The following is a 19,354-nucleotide window of genomic DNA, read 5'->3' as shown; positions in this document are numbered from 1 at the left end:
TAGCTTCCCTGTTTTGCCTGGCACCCCACCCCAAACACACACACATTATCTAATTTAATCCCCGTTTCAATAAAAGGGGGCAGAGTCTCCAAGAGGGTTCGGAAATGAATTGTCCAGGCTGTACAGCTCCTCAAGAGCAGGGCCACGTGCATGTATGCTGTGTTAAGTTGCTTTGGTCGTGTCTGACTCTGTGCGACCCTATGGACTACAGCCCGCCAGGCTCCTCTGTCCAGGGCTGCTCGGACTCAAGAGTTCTCTCTCGAGGGCTCAGAGTGTTGCACATGCAGCACTTTTCAGAAGAACCTATTCACCCTCCGGGAGAACTGAAGCTGTGCCCGCAGCAGCCTGGGCTGGCTGGCTCTGAGGTATGAATTTCAGAGACACTAGGGGGCTGCCTGCTGACCCCCTAGACTCTCCCCCCCCAGAACCCTCCCCTCCATTACCAGACACTTGGAATTAAAACCCAAACCAAAGAAACAAGTCTTCCCATTCCTTAACTGGAGATGTTGCAAAATGCAAATACTGTTACAAAAGGTGGAAGCACTGATTTAAATTGGTACTAAAGGGAAAATAGGAAACACAGCCAAAGGGGAAGAGCGTGGGCTTTGGAGTCAGAAGTGAGTTCACACCTGGCTCTACCAGATGTGAGCTATGTGGCCTTGGGTTTGTTGATTCACCTCTAAGCCTCAGATTCCTCATCTACAAAGTAAGAATTACACTACTTACATCTAAGGGCGAGCAGGAAGATTTCACAAGAAGTACACAGAAGTGACCGGTACCGGGCCTGGCACATAATATATGAAGAATCCATGATAAGCATTCTTTTTATGACTATCACAACTTCTCAGTATTTTTGAGTTCTGTAAAGTGTAATCATACAGAAGATAGACATAAGTGATTAGCCGACTTCAGTCCCACCATTTGGGAGCTCTGTAACCTCGGGCATATCACTTACCCTTTAAGCCCTTACCGTCAAACCTGATCATTGTGGGCATCGAGTGAAATAACATGCTTTGTAACATAGGAACACCTATGTCTATATGCAGGGAGGGTGGATATTTGAAAGTGAAGGGTAAGTACAGCTATGTTTTGTTTATGGTTATAATCTTATTGACCAGACCACTAATTACAGGTCATAGATTGTTGATGGCAGACTCTCGCCTGAGTTGTAAAGAAATTTTGCCTTAATGCTTTGTCTCTATTAGCGTGTGTATATGTATATAAATTGACATACAAACTGTATAGATGTGTAATAAGAAGTTGAGCGATGGTATCAGTTTGACTATGCATCATGTAAATCCACCAATAGTTTGTCCTTTCCTTTTGAACTTTTTATTTTGTATTGGGGTATGCAGAGAGCTGACTCATTTGAAAAGACCCTGATGCCGGGAAAGATTGAGGGCAGGAGGAGAAGGGGACGACAGAGGATGAGATGGTTGGATGGCATCACCGACACAATGGATATGGGTTTGGGTGGACTCTGGGAGTTGGTGATGCACAGGGAAGCCTGGTGTGCTGCAGTTCATGGGGTCATAAAGAGTCGCACACAACTGAGCAACTGAACTGAACTGAACTGATAGCTGATTAACAATATTATGATAGTTTCAGGTGAACAGTGAAGGGACTCAGTCATACATATACATGTATCCATTCTCCCCCAAACCCCCCACCCATCCAGGCTGCCACATAACACTGAGCAGAGTTCCATGTGCTCCACAGTAGGTCCTTGTTAGTTACCTATTTTAAATACAGCAGTGTGTACATGTCCATCCCAAACTCCCTAACTATCCCTCCCCACTGGCAACCATGAATTCATTTTCTAAGTCTGTGAGTCTCTTTTTGTTTTGTAAGTAAGTTCATCCGCATCATTTCTTTTTAGACTCCACATACAAGGGATGTCACACCGTATTTCTCCTTCTCTGTCTTGTTTGTCCTTTTCTTTTGAAGCACTTTCTAGCACTGCCCTCGAGGGTCTGGGAATAAGTGCTGCTGTACATGTTGACTCAAAAATACAGCCTGACACTGCAAAGCTGGCCCACCAGAGACACACTCAGATGGAGCCCTGAGGACACAGTCAGCTCTGAAGGCAGCTCGTCTCTGAACAGATCTGAAAAGCCAGGATGGGTATGAACACATTCGTAGACGTGGGCCTCCTGTGAGGCCACCAGAAGCCAACTCTGAAAAAGCCATTCGAGAGCTTTCCCAGACTGCAGGCAGATGCTGGGGCTCTGGGGGTGGGGGGTCCGGCAACCCAGCCCCTCTCTCAGGATCCTCACAGAGTCTAAAGGAAAAGCACCCTCTCTCTTCTGCCTGCTTGCATCTGCCGTAGCAATGTGCTTAGTGTTCATCAGTTTGCCACAAACCCTTGGGCTGTGTTTTACTAACGGATTCTCTTCCCTCTAGAGAATTTGCTCGTCTGGCCTGGCATTCTTCACAGTTTTACTCCAGAGAAGTGAATAGTCTTTTAGGATGCAAAGAAGTGCAATGGGGGAAAACACAGATTGTTTTATGGAGCGGTCAGCCAAGTGGATACAGTTAGCAGCTATCAGGCCCTTGAAATATGAAAATTAATTAAATTCAATTTGATGAGCGAGAATAATTACTTCAACAAGCTAATTCGATAAATAATCCTGCACATAAGGGAAACAAACATTTCAATTTGGGGGATTATTTGGAGGATGGCTGAAATGCAAAACTATCCAAGTTTTGAAGAGAATGGTATTGACGATAATGAAGTGAGGCCTGAGGGTCAAACCAGCAGGACTCTTGCTTCTGACCACTGGGTGAGTGGGTTCTCACTTTCCACCAACTAAAAGTATTCTGATCCCCCAGAGTGTATCCCCCTTCCAGTATTTATGTCCCCTTGCTGCTGTAACAAATTACCAGGAACCTGGGGGCTTCAAACTGTTTTCACGTTTGTTCTCTTTCGTGTCCATAGATCAGAAGTCCTATATGGGTCCCACTGGGCTAAAATCAAAGGTGTCGGCAGGGTTGTCTTTCTTTTGGAGATTCTAGGGGAGAATCCACTTCCTTGCCTTTTCCAGCTTCTAGAAGCCACTGACATTCCTGGCGAACGGCCCCCTCCTTCATCTTCCAAGCCAGCAGCTTCCTATTTCTCTCCCTCCAACTTCTGCTTTCAGTTTAGCACAGGTGCATTTCGCTTACATACGTTTGTCAGAACCTACAGGGGCACGGCACCGAGTGAACCCTCAGGTAAGCTGTGAACTGGGGATGGTCATCATGTGTCTATGTAGGTTCATCAGTTGTAACAAGTGTACCATCTGGTGGGAGATGTTGATGGCGGAGGAGGCCTTGGATATCTGGGAAAAGGAAGTATATAGGATATATCTGCGCCTTCTGCTCAGTATTTGCTGTGAACCCTAAAACTGCTTTTAAAAATTAAATCTTGGGACTGAGACAGTCAATTTCTAGGTAGATTGATAAGAAGTCTGGGGTCTCTGAGGAGGAAAGAGGGGTCTGGGGCTCTCGAAGAGAAGACAGGGGTCTGGAATTCTCAAGGAGGAGGAAAGGACAAATATCTTTTTTTACCCTCTACATTCCTTAGTCTTAGTCACAGAAAATGTTTTTTTCTTTAAACCTAATGATTTCACAACAACACAACTCAGCTTAAACTCTGTATAAGGATTATATAACAACAATGTGTCCTGCTTGAGGACAGTTTCTCCTTCCTGTTGTCTTAAAATGTATATCATGGGAGTGGGTCTGGTTCAGTTCAGTTGAGTTCAGTTGCTCAGTTGTGTCTGACTCTTTGTGACCCCATGGACTGCAGCACACCAGGCCTCCCTGTCCATCACCAACTCCTGGAGTTCACTCAAACTCATGTCCATTGAGTCGATGATGCCATCCAACCATCTCATCCTCTGCTGTCCCCTTCTCCTCCTGCCTTCAATCTTTCCCAGCATCAGGGTCTTTTCCAATGAGTCAGTTCTTCGAATCAGGTGACCAAAGTATTGGAGTTTCAGCTTCAGCATCAGTCCTTCCAATGAATATTCAGGGCTGATTTCCTTTAGGATGGACTGGTTGGATCTCCTTAAAGTCTAAGGGACTCTCAAGTCTTCTCCAACACCACAGTTCAAAAGCATCAATTCTTCAGCACTCAGCTTTCTTTATCATCCAGCTCTCACATCCATACATGACTTACTGGAAAAACCACAGCCTTGACTAGACAGACCTTTGTTGGCAAAGTAATGTCTCTGCTTTTTTAATATGCTGTCTAGGTTGGTCATAACTGTTCTCCCAAGGAGTAAGCGTCTTTTAATTTCATGGCTGCAATCACCAACTGCAGTGATTTTGGAGCCCCCCAAAATAAAGTCTGTCACTACTTCCACTGTTTCCCCATCTATTTGCCAGGAAGTGATAGGACCAGATGCCATGATCTTAATTTTCTGAATGTTGAGCTTTAAGCCAACTTTTTCACTCTCCTCTTTCACTGTCATCAAGAGGCTCTTTAGTTTCTCGCTTTCTGCCATAAGGGTGGTGTCATCTGCATATCTGAGGTTATTGATGTTTCTCCCAGCAATCTTGATTCCAGCTTGTGCTTCATCCAGCCCAGCGTTTCTCATGATGTACTCTGCATAGAAGTTAAATAAGCAGGGTGACGATATACAGCCTTGACGTACTCCTTTCCCTATTTGGAACCAGTCTGTTGTTTATTTTAATAACTAATTTAAAAAGTATATAGCTCCCTTGCTAAGACTAGCGGGTGAGGCACTCTCCGCCCTCTGACGTCTGTATCAGAAGCATTCTCTGTCCCTTTTCACTGTAACGAAGCTTTTCCCACACAGGAGCCCTGAGTGGTCAGGTCTGGTCTCTGGTCCTGAAGCTAAATCTTCTTCGGAGATCATGAATCCAACATCGTTCACAGTAGGTTAAGACTTCATCTTCCAGTGCAAGCGGTGTGGGGAGCTAAGATCGCATCTGCCTCCTGGCCAAAAAAAAAACAAAAAAAAAAAAACAAAAGGAATATTGCAACAAATTCGATAAAGACTTGAAAAATAGTTCACATTAAAAAAAAAAACAAAAACCTTTGAAAAATAAACTAAAATCTTGGGAGTTCCCTGGTGGTGCAGTGCTTAGGATTCCACACTTCCATTGCAGGGGGCACAGGTTTGATCCCTGGTCGGGGAACTAAGATCTTGCAAGCCAAATAGCGTTGCTAAAAAACAAAACAAAACTTTTTTTAAAAAAAGTCTTTTAAGAGAAGAATGAGCTGTGTGATGTTTGTGAAAAGATTAGAAGGTACTGCATTAAATCTACCTTATTTCACTTTATATCCTGAGAGCTACACAAATCCCTGCCACTGGTGGGAGCTGAATCTACCGCCACAGGGCCACCAGGGTGTGCTGAAGTTTCATGGAACTCAAGGTCAGCTTCCCTGGCAGCCCAGAGCAGAAGTAGGGAGCCCGAGATCAGCAGTTTTCACCCCCTTGTCAAGCACATCTGAACTGTCCCCCTTCAGGCTCACAACACTGCAAGGGAAATATTAACATCTCCATTTTTAAAATGAGAAGCGTAGGGCTCGGAGAGATTAAGTAACTTGCCAAGCTACAGGTCGGAGGGCCTGGATTCAAACGTAGGTTTGTGTGGGCCCAGAGCTTATGCCAGGCTTCCCCCTCAAGTCACTAGAGAGAAGGCCGTCCTCTGTGGGTGTTCTGAGCTCTGGATGTGGAAAACGGGCAGAAAAATGGACCTGCAAACCAGGAGCGGCCCCAAGGGCGGGGTTCAATGCTGAAGGCTGCCTTTCATATTCGTATAAAAGTCTGGTTGCTACTGGAAGAATTCCCATCCCTTGGAAGATTCCGGGGGTCCCTGCGGGCTCTCACCTGAAGCGGGAACCTGGGTCTAAGGCCGCCTCAACACCAAGCGGTGCTGGAGCGGAGGCAGGCCGCCAGAGGGCGCTGTGCAGACACGGTGAGCTCGCGTCTCAGTCACAGGACCCTGCCCAGTTCAGACGCAACGAGTGCCCAGTCAAGGGTGAAGAGAGGTCACTTTGAACTAAGTTTGTTTCTTTCTCTTGAGAAAAAATAATACACAACATATTTTTCAGAAATCTCTTGAGAGTGAAGTTTGCCTCTTGCAAAATTGCTAAACGTTGTGGGTTTCTTTCTCTTCCATAAGACTTCCTTTTGCCACAATGGATGTCAGCAGATACTGCAGAAAAGTGGGTGGAATAGAGAACGCGAGCATGTCCAATCCCAGATCTGCCTCTTCTTAGAAGTGAGGGTTTTCTCTGAACCTCTTTTGTGTCTTCTGTAAGCTGGAGAGCAAAGGCTTTATCTTACAGGTCTGTTCTGAAGACTAAAGAGCAGGCACAGAAGTAAGTAAACAGTCTCGCTCAGTTTGCAATCATTTTGGTCTTATGACCTCTTTATAGTCTTAAAAAGTTATCGAACACTCAAAGAGCTTTCTTTCTTTCTTTTCTTTCTTTTTTTTTTTGCCGTGCTGTGAGGTTGGCAGGCATCCTAGTTCCCTAACCAGGGATCGAACCCAGGTGCATGGCAGTGAAAACGCTGGATGTAACCACTGGACAGCCACAGAATTTCCTCAAAGACCTTTCCTTTATGTGGGTTCTATCATACTTTGTTGTTGTTCATTTGCTAAGTTGTGTCCGACTCTTTGTGACCCCATGAGCTGCAGCACGCCAGGCTTCTATCATATTTACTACATTAAAAACTAAGATTCACTTTTTAATTAAATTTATCATTAAAATATCTATTTCATTAGGAAAAAATATTAATTTAGCAAGAAAACCTGTAAAACAAATATTAAAAAAAAGAGGAAACCAAAACATGTATCAGTTCAGTTCATTTCAGTCGCTCAGTCGTGTCCGACTGTTTGCGACCCCATGAATTGCAGCATGCCAGGCCTCCCTGTCCATCACCAACTCCTGGAGTTCACTCAGACTCACATCCATCGAGTCAGTGATGCCCTCCAGCCATCTCATCCTCTATCGTCCCCTTCTCCTCCTGCCCCCAATCCCTCTCACCATCAGAGTCTTTTCCAATGAGTCAACTTTTCCCATGAGGTGGCCAAAGTACTGGAGTTTCAGCTTTAGCATCATTCCTTCCAAAGAAATCCCAGGGCTGATCTCTTTCAGAATGGACTGGTTGGATCTCCTTGCAGTCCAGGGGACTCTCAAGAGTCTTCTCCAACACCACAGTTCAAAAGCATCAATTCTTCGGTGCTCAGCTTTCTTCACAGTCCAACCCTCACCTCCATACATGACCACTGGAAAAACCATAGCCTTGACTAGACGGACCTTTGTTGGCAAAGTAATGTCTCTGCTTTTGAATATGCTATCTAGGTTGGTCATAACTTTTCTTCCAAGGAGTAAGCGTCTTTTAATTTCATGGCTGCAGTCACCATCTGCAGTGATTTTGGAGCCCCCAAAATAAAGTCTGACACTGTTTCCACTGTTTCCCCATCTATTTCCCATGAAGTGATGGGACCAGATGCCATGATCTTAGTTTTCTGAATGTTGAGCTTTAAGCCAACTTTTTCACTCTCCACTTTCACTTTCATCAAGAGGCTTTTGAGTTCCTCTTCGCTTTCTGCCATAAGGGTGATGTCATCTGCATATCTGAGGTTATTGGTATTTCTCCCAGCAATCTTGATTCCAGCTTGTGCTTCTTCCAGCCCAGCATTTCTCATGATGTACTCTGCATAGAAGTTAAATAAGCAGGGTGACAATATACAGCCTTGACGTACTCCTTTTCCTATTTGGAATCAGTCTGTTGTTCCATGTCCAGTTCTAACTGACCTGACCTGCATACAGATTTCTCAAGAGGCAGGTCAGGTGGTCTGGTATTCCCATCTCTTTCAGAATTTTCCACAGTTTCTCGTGATCCACACAGTCAAAGGCTTTGGCATAGTCAATAAAGCAGAAGTAGATGTTTTTCTGGAACTCTCTTGCTTTTCCATGATCCAGCAGATGTTGGCAATTTGACCTCTGGTTCCTCTGCCTTTTCTAAAACCAACTTGAATGTCAGGAAGTTCACGGTTCACGTATTGCTGAAGCCTGGCTTGGAGAATTTTGAGCATTACTTTACTAGCATGTGAGATGAGTGCAATTGTGCAGTAGTTGAGCATTCTTTGGCATTGCCTTTCTTTGGGATTGGAATGAAAACTGACCTTTTCCAGTCCGTGGCCACTGCTGAGTGTTCCAAATTTGCTGGCATATTGAGTGCAGCACTTTCATAGCATCATCTTTCAGGATTTGAAATAGCTCAACTGGAATTCCATCACCTCCACTAGCTTTGTTCATAGTGATGCTTTCTAAGGCCCACTTGACTTCACATTCCAGGATGTCTGGCTCTAGATGAGTGATCACACCATCATGATTATCTGGGTTGTGAATATCTTTTTTGTACAGTTTTTCTGTGTATTCTTGCCACCTCTTCTTAATATCTTCTGCTTCTGTTAGGTCCAGACCATTTCTGTCCTTTTTTTGAGCCCATCTTCACCTGTATCAATATATATCAATTTAAAAAATATGGATCCATTTTTAAAGTAAGCAAAAATATATATCAATTAGCCCATCACATGCTGACTTACAAGTGATTTTTATGAAAAATAACTATTTTCAAAATAAAAAAATAGAAGAGAGACATTTTCCGTTTTTGCAAATGTCTTTAATGTCTGACGTTCACACATATGTTGCACATGCAGACTGTTGTGATGTCACGTGCCAGCAATCTCTAGAAGAACTTCCGGTAGACTAGTCAAACGATGGGAGTGAAAAATGCAAGCAACACCCCAGTGAGGGCTTGCCAGGCGGTGCTCGTGGTAAAGAACCCGCTTGCCAGTGCAGCAGACAGAAGAGAGGTCGGTGCCATCCCTAGATCGGGAAGGTCCCCTGGAAAAGGGCATGGTCACCCACTCCAGTATTCTTGCCTGCAGAATCCCATGGACAGAGGAGCCTGGGGGGTATAAGACGCAAACAACCAAAGCGAGTTAGTACGCACACACACATTCTGTGGAAATGGTTTTGATCCAGGTACTCATGAGTGATAGTGATGACATTGTCCTGTGAACTAAAAAAGGATGCATAACTTGAGAGTTTCAAGCTAAGTCTTGTTTGGGGCAAAATGAGGACTGCAACCTGGGAGATAGCACCTCAGTTCTGAGAGCCTGCTCCAAAGAGGAAGTAGGGAAAGGTCAATATATAAGATTTTGGTGAAAGGGGTGCTCAGTGTAGTCAAGCACTTACTGTACAAGAGCTTTTCTGCCAGTCACGAGGATCTGATGACATCATGCGGGGATTTAGCGTTTTTCTAGATGTGAAGACATGCAAAGGTTGGGATCATGAAATCAGTGCCTGAAAATATTTAACTACCTAAAGACCTGCCCCTCCAGATCCCCTGGTGCACAGAGTGCCTCACTCTGCCCTGAACTCCCTCAGGGGTGTTAAAGGTCAACAGCAGCAGCTCAGGGCTCAGTCTCCGCAGAGGCAGGTGGCAAGTGCCCTTGTTGCTATTGTGCAGTCACCAGCAAATGCTCTCGGCAAGTGCCAATTTGTAGTTGACCTTCCCCAAAAGAGTTCATCCCAATTTGGGGTGACTGCTCCAGCATGTAACACAGGACACTCTGTTCACAGGAGGTAAGCTGGTCCTTGGAGAAAGTGTCTGACGCAAGGGTTAGGAGAGTTTTCACTCAGCATGCAAAGAGCCTGATGAAAAATTAAGTCGTGGATGAAATGTCTCAGATCCTGCACAGTTGGAATAAGCCTGAGTTCAACAGTGCTCCCAGTGAGTGCCAAGATGATATCTATCTTGAACTTACAAAATCCAGAAGTCATAAAAAAGAAAGAAATTCTGCCGTTTGGACCTAGAGAATATTAAGTTTAGTGAAATAAATCAGACAGAAAAGGACAAATGCTAAAAATGAAACTACCGTATGACTCAGCAATTCGACTCCTGGGTATATATCTGGAAAAAAAATGAGAACAGTACTGTAATTCCAAAAGATACAAACATCTCAGTGTTTAAAGCAGCACTATTTATAATAGCCAAGACATGGAAGCAATCCAAGGGCCCACTGACAGATGATTGGATTAAAAAGATGTAGTGTGTGTTTATGTATGTGTGTGTGTGTGTGTGTGTGTGCTGGAATATTACTCAGCCATAAAAAGAATGAAATACTGCCATTTGGAGCACCATAAATGGGTCTACAGAATATTATGTTTGGTGAAATAAATCAGACAGTGTTTGCTGTTTATCACTTGTATGTGAAATCTGAAAGATATTAGGTAAATAAACATGCAAACAGGAACAGAGGCACAGATTCAGAAAAGCTGGTGGTTGCCGAAAGGAAGAGGCAGGTGAGGAGAGAAAAATCAGAAGCATGGAATTAAGAGATACAGAACCACTACGTATAAAATATTAATAGATGAACAGCAAAGGCACATTTCCAGCACAGTGAACCAACTGTGTGCGCGCATGCTAAGTCGCTTCAGTGTGTCGCTTCTTTGTGACCCTTCTTCAATTTAAAAAAACAAGTCAGAGAGCAACTGGTTAACCAAACATTTAATTCCAGTTAACATAAAATCTGCCTTTCAACGACTTCCAAAATGTTTCATTTCCTTCCTGCTCTGAAGGATGAGATTGATTCACTGTGTTTCCATCTCCTCCCCAGCAGGCATCCCAGCCTGAGAAGTCCTGTGTTAATGAACTTCTGACTCCTGCTGAGACCTCTGTGACTTCCGTGGGCCCGAATCGCGGGTCTGCCCAGGTGGGCATGAGGGTTCCCGGGCTGCCTTCCGCGAAGGCAAACACCAGCCAGTGGAGCCGGGCTTCAGCTGTGGTGTGCCTGGCGGTGTTCTGGGGCTCTGTCAAGGTCCCATTTACCTCGGTTGCCAGATTCCTCTTCCTCCCCTCCTCCCCACCTCCCTCCTCCTCACTCCTGGCCAACCCGTAACAAAACTCCCTCTCCTTGATCCTTGGGACTCTGTTAGTCCTCTCTATAACCCTCATTTCTCACCTAGTGAGGACATGTATCAGGCCCACCTCCTTAATATCCTCCCAGCTCCATTGAAAAACCCCTTGACATAAGCAACCTCATTTTATTTCACCTTTCACACAGGTGGGGTCTGTCTTCCTGACTTGTAGACAGCTACCTTCTCACTGGGTCCTCATACGGCCTTTCCTCTGTTTGCATGATGGGGGTGTGTAGAGGGGACCTCAGCCTGAATCCTCTCCACCAACTTCTGGCTCTCTCCCTGTCCAGCCCCACCTCTCCACTAAAGCCCTTCTCACCCTCACCTCTCTCCTCTGCTTTCGGTAGACTGCCCTTTGCATGCTAGGGCCATGCTGGGCTCTTGCATATACAGTGATGCAAAGTGAGTAGCATTTGTACCCATTTTCCAGACCAGAAAAATAAGGCACAAAGGAATTAAGTAACTTGCCCAGGTTATTTTGTCAAAGCTATGTTTTTTTCCAGTAGTCGTGTTTGGATGTGAGAGTTGGACCATAAAGAAGGTTGAATGCTGAAGAATTGATGCTTTCAAATTGTGGTGCTGGAGAAGACTCCTGAGAGTCCCTTGGACAGCAAGGAGATCAAACCAGTTAATCCTAAAGGAAATCTACCCTGAATACTCATTGGAAACACTGATGCTAAAGCTGAAGCTCCAATCCTTTGGCCGCCTGATGCAAAGAACTGACTCCTTGGAAAAGACCCTGATGCTGGGAAAGATTGAGGGCAGGAGGAGAGGGTGATGACAGAGGATGAGATGGTTGGATGGCATCACCGACTCAATGGACAGGAGTTTGAGAAAACTCTAGGAGATGGTGAAGGATAGGGAAGCCTGGCATGATGCAGCCTGTGGGGTCGCAAAGAATCAGACATTGGTTCCTATCGCCATTACCACTGGGACCCGGCTGTGACCCGACGGCTGCCTGACTTTCCATTTCATCACTGATGCCTCTTTTAAGCAGCTCTTTCATTTGGACACTGTCCATCTTCAGTGTGTTTGCTGTGTGCCACCTTTGATAGGTCTCATCTCACACATACCTACCCTCTAAACAAATCTTCCAGCAGACTACAAGTTGATGGAGTCCGTGTGATGTGCCAGGAATTGCCCTGGGACCTGGGAGAGAGTGGTGAGCAGGCCTTCTCGCACAGAGCTTCCAGGCTCTTCCTTTTTGCACTGATCCTGGGGCTCATTCAGGCACTTTTGCTTCATCTGCTGTCTTCTCCCTTTATTCCAGAGGCACTTTTATCTTGGGCACATATGGACAGGACAATGGATTGCCTTGTGCTTTGTCTTTCGCAAACCCCTCCCAGCCTCTCCTCTCTCAAGGCAACGCCTGCCATTGCCAGTTTTGTTCCCGGCCTTTAAGAGGTCAGCTGGCCCTGCGCCCCCTGCTTTTCCTCATCCACCCCTCTGCCCTCTACCATTTCAGGGGAAAGCCACCATTTCAGGGAATCTGGACTTTCTGGAACTTCTCACACAACTCATGGCAGCCCGCCACCCATTGTCTGCAGAAAGCAGGAAGCTGACATGGCCCTAGAGGCTGTGGGGTGATGCTGGTCAAGGTCGGTCTGAGATGAGAGAGCTCCGTGAGGCCAAGGGCAGGCCAGAGGCCCCTGAGAGCAGCACCTAAGTGAGGAAGAGCCAGCTCAGGAAACAGGAAACAGGTTAAGTGCCTCATTCATTCATTTAGTGTCTTCATTGTTTCAGGGAATATTCTGGGCCTGGGCTACAAGAAATCTGCCTTTGGGAAATTTATAGTATACTGGGGAAGACAAACCATAAACCAATAAATATATATGAGAGTGTCAGGTGGTAATAAATACAAGGAGAAATAAAGCAGTGTGTGGGGACAGAGCTGACAGACATGAGGGGAGGGTGTGGGTAGTATCGTTTTGGTAGTGTCGTAAGAGAAGAGCCTTTCTCGGGGGGAGGGTTGGCATTTAAGTGAAGTAATACATGAAGAAGGCTGAGCGGCAAAGAATTGATGCATTCGAATTGTGGTGCTGGAGAAGACTCTCGAGAGTCCCTTGGACTGCAAGGAGATCAAACCCTGAATAAAGGAGATCAGTCCTGAATATCCATCGGAAGGACTGATGCTGAAGCTGAAACTCCAATACTTCGGCCACCTGATGTGAAGAACTGACTCGTTGGGAAAGACCCTGATGCTGGGAAGGATTGAGGACGGGAGGAGATGGGGGCCGACAGAGGATGAGATGGTTTGATGGCATCATCAACTGAATGGACATGAGTTTGAGCAAATTCTGGGAGATGGTAAAGGACAGGGAAGCCTGGTGTGCTGCAGTCCATGGGGTCACAAAGAGTCAGACACGATTTAGCGACTGAACAACAATAAATGAAGTAAGAGAGTGGTCCACATGAATACCTGATGGAGAGATTCCAGGCAGAGGAAATAGCTGTTGCCAAGTCCCGGAGGTGGGAGCGTGCTTGTTGGGCTCATGTGCAAGGAAGCAGGAGACCAGCATTGCTAGAGGGAGTTAGAGAGAAGAGGGGTCAGGAGTGAGGGTGAGGGAGGGCACGGAGCCAGAGCCCCAAACCTGGAGGGGCTTATGAGTTACAGGAGGCTGTTAGGATTTGAGCCTGGACTTCTGTTCCCAGGTACAGGGCTCTTTACACTGTGCCATGCTGCCTCTGCAAGAAGTTATCATGGGACTTCCCTGAAGGTCCAGTGATTAGGACACTGCTCTTCCAATGCAGAAGCCATGGGTTCAATCCCTAGTTAGGGAACTAAGATCCCATATGCCTTGTGGTGAGGCAAAAAAAAAAAAAAAAAAAAAAAGTTGTCATAAGAGAGAGTCTGGCTTTGAAGATCAGCAGAAATGATGCTTTGGATTCTCTGTATTTTCTTCCCTTCAGTTTACTTGCAAACCAACCAACAATTGGAGTGAAAGGCACAAGATCAAAAATACAAAGAACAAAGCTTTCTAACACCTTTCTTCGTCTTCATAGACTCAATAAACTGCATATCCCAAGCTCTGAGTTCATACAGCCCATGAGGAGAGTGGAATCTGCCATCAAGAAGCATCCAGAACCATTGGGCTGAGGAGGGTCCTGTTGCCTTCGGGGGCTTGGCCTCCAGTTAGCTGTTGCATTCTCCTATGGATGAACTATGTCAACACCAAAATCCATATGTTCAAGCCCTACTGCCGATATGACTGTACTTGGAGACAGGACCTGAAGGAGGTAATTAAGGTCCTACGGGTGGACCCTAATCTGATATGACTGGTGTCCTTATAAGAAGAAGAAGAGAGCAGAGCCCCCTTCCCACCCTATTCGCCCCACTCCCTCCCACTCTGTGCAAACAGAAAAGGCCCTGCGAGGACACAGGGAGCAGGCAGTCGTCTGCAAGTCCGGAAGAGAGACCTCACCAGTGTGAAAGGTGAAATAAAATGGGATCACTTATACTAAGGGGCTTTCAGTGGAGCTGGGAGGACATCAAGGTGGGCCTGATGCATGTCCTCACTCGATGGGACTGTGAACTTTTGAACTGGGCCAAGTTGCAAATATTCCAACAACTCTGCAAGAATACCTGCAACTTGCTCTAGTAACAGGCTTCTGCCTAGTGACCGCCTTAGCAACCAGATCTTGTGTAGCCAAGGCAAGCATTCCGTGCCAACACCAATAAAAATTTTTTGTAAACAACTTATGCAAGCATTTCCTTTTGTCTTTAAAAACACCCTGACTATCACTGCCTAATGGGATACTCTTTAGGTTTCTAATCAAATCTGTGCACCCTGAATTGCAGTTCTTTGATCCCAAATAAACAGCTTGATTGATCATTGCCTCCTGAGAATTTAAAGTTGACACCAGGAACCAATCTTGATGGCACCTTGGTCTTGGACTTCTATCTTCCAAAACTGTAAGAAAATGTGGTTTAAGCCACCCAATCTGTGGAATTTCGTTATGGCTGCCTTAGCTCATACACATCCCAGTGAGCTATTTGTGTATTCTGTTTATTATGCATCATTTGACCTCTGGCAGGCCTGGCAATGGCTTACCTTTCCATCAGATTAGAGAAGAAGGCACCCTCTGACTTCTAGGAAATGTAGCTTTGCTTGCAGGAGGGTTGAGCAAGGGGCTGTTTGGAATCCAAGATACTACAACTTGTTTGTGCTTCTATTTCTTCATCTGTAAAACTGGAGAAGATAATACCAGTGCTTTGAGGAAAGTTCTAAATATAAAATTCAGTTGAATAAATAGCTGTTTACATCATTTATGCATAAGGTCTTATGCTGGGAAGGATGTAAGGGTAAATATGTACGTTCCACTTGAGGGAAATTTTTATTGATAGTGAGGTGCATTGTTCAGTAGCTGTAGAATTATTTTTTTAATTAGTTAATTTATTTTAATTGGAGGCTAATTACTTTACAATATTGTGGTGGTTTTTTGCCATACATTGACATGAATCAGGCACTGGTGTACATGTGTCCCCTATCCTGAACCCCCCTCCCACCTCCCTCCCCATCCCATCCCTCAGGGTTGTCCCAGTACACCAGCTTCGAGTACCCTGTTTCATGCATTGAACTTGGACTGGTGATCTATTTCACATATGGTAATATACATGTTTCAATGCTATTCTCTCAAATCATCCCACCCTCGCCTTCTCCCACAGAGTCCAAAAGTCTATTCTTTATATCTGTGTCTCTTTGCTGTCTCACATATAGGGTCATCATTACCATCTTTCTAAGTTCCATATATATGCCTTAATTTACTGTATTGTGGTTTTTCTTTCTGACTTACTTCACTTTGTATAATAGGCTCCAGTTTCATCCACCTCATTAGAACTGATTCAAATGCATTCTTTTTAATGGCTGAGTAATATTCCATTGTGTATATGTACTATAAGTTTCTTATCCATTTGTCTGCTGATGGACATCTAGGTTGCTCCCATGTCCTGGCTATTGTAAACAGTGCTGTGATGAACACTGGGGTACATGTGTCTCTTTCAGTTCTGGTTTCCTCAGTGTGTATGCCCAGCAGTGGGACTGCTGAGTCATATGGCAGTTCTATTTCCAGTTTTTCAAGGAAATCTCCACACTGTTCTCCATAGTGGCTGTACTAGTTTGCATTCCCACCAGCAGTGTAAGAGGGTTCCCTTTTCTCCACACCCTCTCCAGCATTTATTGTTTGTAAACTTTTGGATAGCAGCCATTCTGACCAGCAAGAGATGGTTCCTCATTGTGGTTTTGATTTGCATTTCTCTGATAATGAGTGACGTTGAGCATCTCTCCATGTGTTTGTTAGCCATCCATATGTCTTCTTTGGAGAAATGTCTGTTTACTTCTTTGGCCCATTTTTTGATTGGGTCATTTATTTTTCTGATATTGAGTTGCATGAGCTGCTTGTATGTTTTTGAGACTAACAGAATTATTTTTTCACAGTTTTAGAAGAGGAGGATTTTTTTTTCATAATGTTAGCAATCTTATTACTTGCTTAGTGTAAACAACTGATTTTTAATCATTATAATACTTTAAATATTGTCTCTTAAGGTGTTAAAACATTTGCAAGTCTAATATATTTGTGACTTCAATTTGACATTTAGAAGTATTAGATTAGATAGCTTTGCAATATCTAAATATTTGAAACAATTCACTTTATTAAATTTATATATTTGATTTATTACTTATATAATTAGTCTGAGAATACTTAGAGGATTGTTGATTATTCAACATTCAAATAAGTGGTAATCATTTAACAAATTGCATGTGTAAGATCATTTCAGGCTTCCCAGGTGGCGCAGTGGTAAAGAATCCACCTGCCAATGCGGAAGATGCAGGACACTCAGACTGGATCCCTGGGTCAGGAAGTTCCCCTGGAGGAGGAAATGGCAACTCATTCCAGTATTCTTGCCTGGAAAATCCCATGGACAGAGGAGCCTGGAGGCTACAGTCCATGGGCTCATAAAAGCGTCAGACATGACTTAGGGACTAAACTACCACTACCACCACAAATGGCCTAAACCTAAAATTCCTGCAAAATGACTGTGCCCAAGTTGATTTATAGATAGAGGATGATGGTATTTAGATCAGAGCATTTCACAAAAACCACAAAGGCTGGAACTTTCATCCAATGCTTGAAATGTTTCCCTTTTGACCTACAAAATGACCGCACACACACACACACACACACACACACACACACACACACACACATTGAGCTGGGATTCTTTATGGTTCCCTCTTTCATTACTATCTTACAATACTATGAAAGTTCAAGTGTTCTGACCCTGCGGTTTGATGGAATTCAGGACACAATATATAAAAATATGGCATCTTGGCATATTGAATATTTGGGGCCGAGAAAATTTGAAAGAACCGCAAAAGCAGGAAGATCATTCCAATGCTTTCCTTGACCCCTCTTCCCTGAAAACTCCTCACAAAACTTTCATGTTAGGGGTGCCCTTCTCATACCCACAGGAAAGAGGCATTCTTATCTCTGAAAATAAAGGGACTCCAAAAAGAATCTGAATAGGACTTACCAGGTTTCTCCCAGTTTACTCCACTCTTCTCATATTCCTTAACCTGTCATATTTCTGCTAGCTCTTTATCAAACCTAGCATAAAACACTCAGGTCTAAATGTTTCTTCCAGGTCTTCAATTCCTTCATTTCCTGTGACATGTATCAGTTATGTTAAATAATTGTGTATATGCTCTTTCTTGTTTATCTGTTCTACTGTGTGTTTTTCCAATACCACAAAGCAGTTAACTCAGTTCTAACCCTATCTACCTGGCTGTTGTTCAGTTGCTCAGTTGTGTCCAACTCTTTGCAGCCCCAAGGACTGCAGCATGCCAGGCTTCCCTTTTCATCACCATCTCCTGGAATTTGCTCAAAATCATGTCCATTAAGTTGGTGATGCCATCCAACCATCTCATCCTCTGTCATCCCCTTCTCCTCCTGGCTTCTATCTTTCCCAGCATCAGGGTCTTTTCCAATAAGTTGGCGCTTCGCATCAGGTGGGCAAAGTGCTGGAGCTTCAGCTGCAACATCAGTCCTTGCAGTGAATATTCAGGACTGATGACCTCCTTGCAGTCCAAGGGACTCTCAAGAGTCTTCTCCAACACCACAGTTCAAAAGCATCAATTCTTCAGCGATCAGCTTTCTTTACGGTCCAACTCTCCCATCCATACATGACTATTGGGAAAACCATAGCTTTGACTATACAAACCTTTATCTACCTGGAGAGAGCATCATATTCCCAGATTAAGGGCCCAGTCTCTCAAGACTGCCCTCCTCCACCCCATGTGAGATGTCAATTGCAAATCCAAGTTGTTACCTGTGCTTCTGGCCAACTGGCTATGCATTGGAGGGTCCCCTGTCCTCCTCCTTCAGTTTGATTAAGTTGCTAAAGTGTTAGCTAAGACTAACTAAAGACTTAGCTAAAGTGTCACTTCAGTTATGTCTGACTCTATTCAACTCTGTGGACCGTAGCTCACTAGGCTCCTCTGTCCATGGGCTTCTCCAGGCAAGAATACTGCAGTGGGTTGCTATGCCCTTCTCCATGGGATCTTCCTGACCCAGGGGTGGAAGCTGTGTCTCTCATGTCTCCTGCATTGGCAGGTGGGTTCTTACCACTAGTGCCACCTGGGAAGCCCATAGTGGCTCCCAAAACCAGGAGAAGCATTTATTTATATTTACCAGTTTTTTTAGTTTCTCTTGTGTCTCAGTGGTAAAGAATCCGCCTGTCAATGCAGGAGACCTGGGTTCGATGCCTGGGTCAGGAAGATCCCTTTGAGAAGAAAATAGCAATCCACTCCAGTATTCTTGCCTGGGAAATCCCATGGGCAGAGGAGCCTGGTGGGCTACAGCCCATGGGGTCACAAAAGAGTTGGAGAGGGCTTTGAGACTAAACAACAACAACAAAGAGTTTATTAGGGAATTCCCGGGTCATCCGAGTGGTTAAGACTCTGAGCTTTCACTGCAGGGGCCCAGATTTGATCCCTGGTCAGGTAACTAAGATCCCACAAGCCTGACAGGGCAGCCAAAAACCAAAAAAGAGACAGATTTCTAATCATTTGAAAAAAAAAAAAGGGGGGGGGGAGAATATTAAAGGATACAGATGAATGGCCAGATGTAGAGGTACAGAGGGGTCCAGAAGGATCCCGAGTGCAGAGCGTCTGTCTCCATGGAGCTGTGTGCACTGTCCTCTCAGCACGTGTCTGCGCGAGCATCCCAGATACTCATCCACTTTCACTGTTCAAGGGCATTTCCAGAGTTTCCTCTGTAGCCCCACCCACCCCACCCCCCAATCTAGTGGATGGTGCTGAAAGTTCCAACCCTTAATCACTTTGTCTTTCTAGTGACCCCCCTCTGCCCCGCTCCCAGTCACCCCAAGGCTATCTAGGGATC

General features: G+C 44.8%; 1 protein-coding gene across 1 annotated transcript in view; it reads right to left on the bottom strand.

Annotated features, from left to right (window-relative positions):
• Positions 1-8,635: 8,635 nt before the first annotated feature.
• CYSLTR2 (cysteinyl leukotriene receptor 2) overlaps positions 8,636-19,354 on the bottom strand; it is a 43,821-nt gene continuing 33,102 nt past the window's right edge. Inside the window, exons 4-5 of the transcript XR_009595113.1 lie at positions 15,007-15,144; positions 8,636-13,475 (exon numbers count right to left, since the gene is read on the bottom strand). The gene's annotated coding sequence lies outside the window, so the exon portion shown is untranslated. The remainder of the gene's footprint in view (positions 13,476-15,006; positions 15,145-19,354) is intronic.

Source organism: Ovis aries, chromosome 10 (genome assembly GCF_016772045.2).
Source record: "Ovis aries strain OAR_USU_Benz2616 breed Rambouillet chromosome 10, ARS-UI_Ramb_v3.0, whole genome shotgun sequence".
NCBI classification, from domain to species: Eukaryota; Metazoa; Chordata; class Mammalia; order Artiodactyla; family Bovidae; genus Ovis; species Ovis aries.
This window is presented reverse-complemented; position numbering and strand designations above follow the sequence as displayed.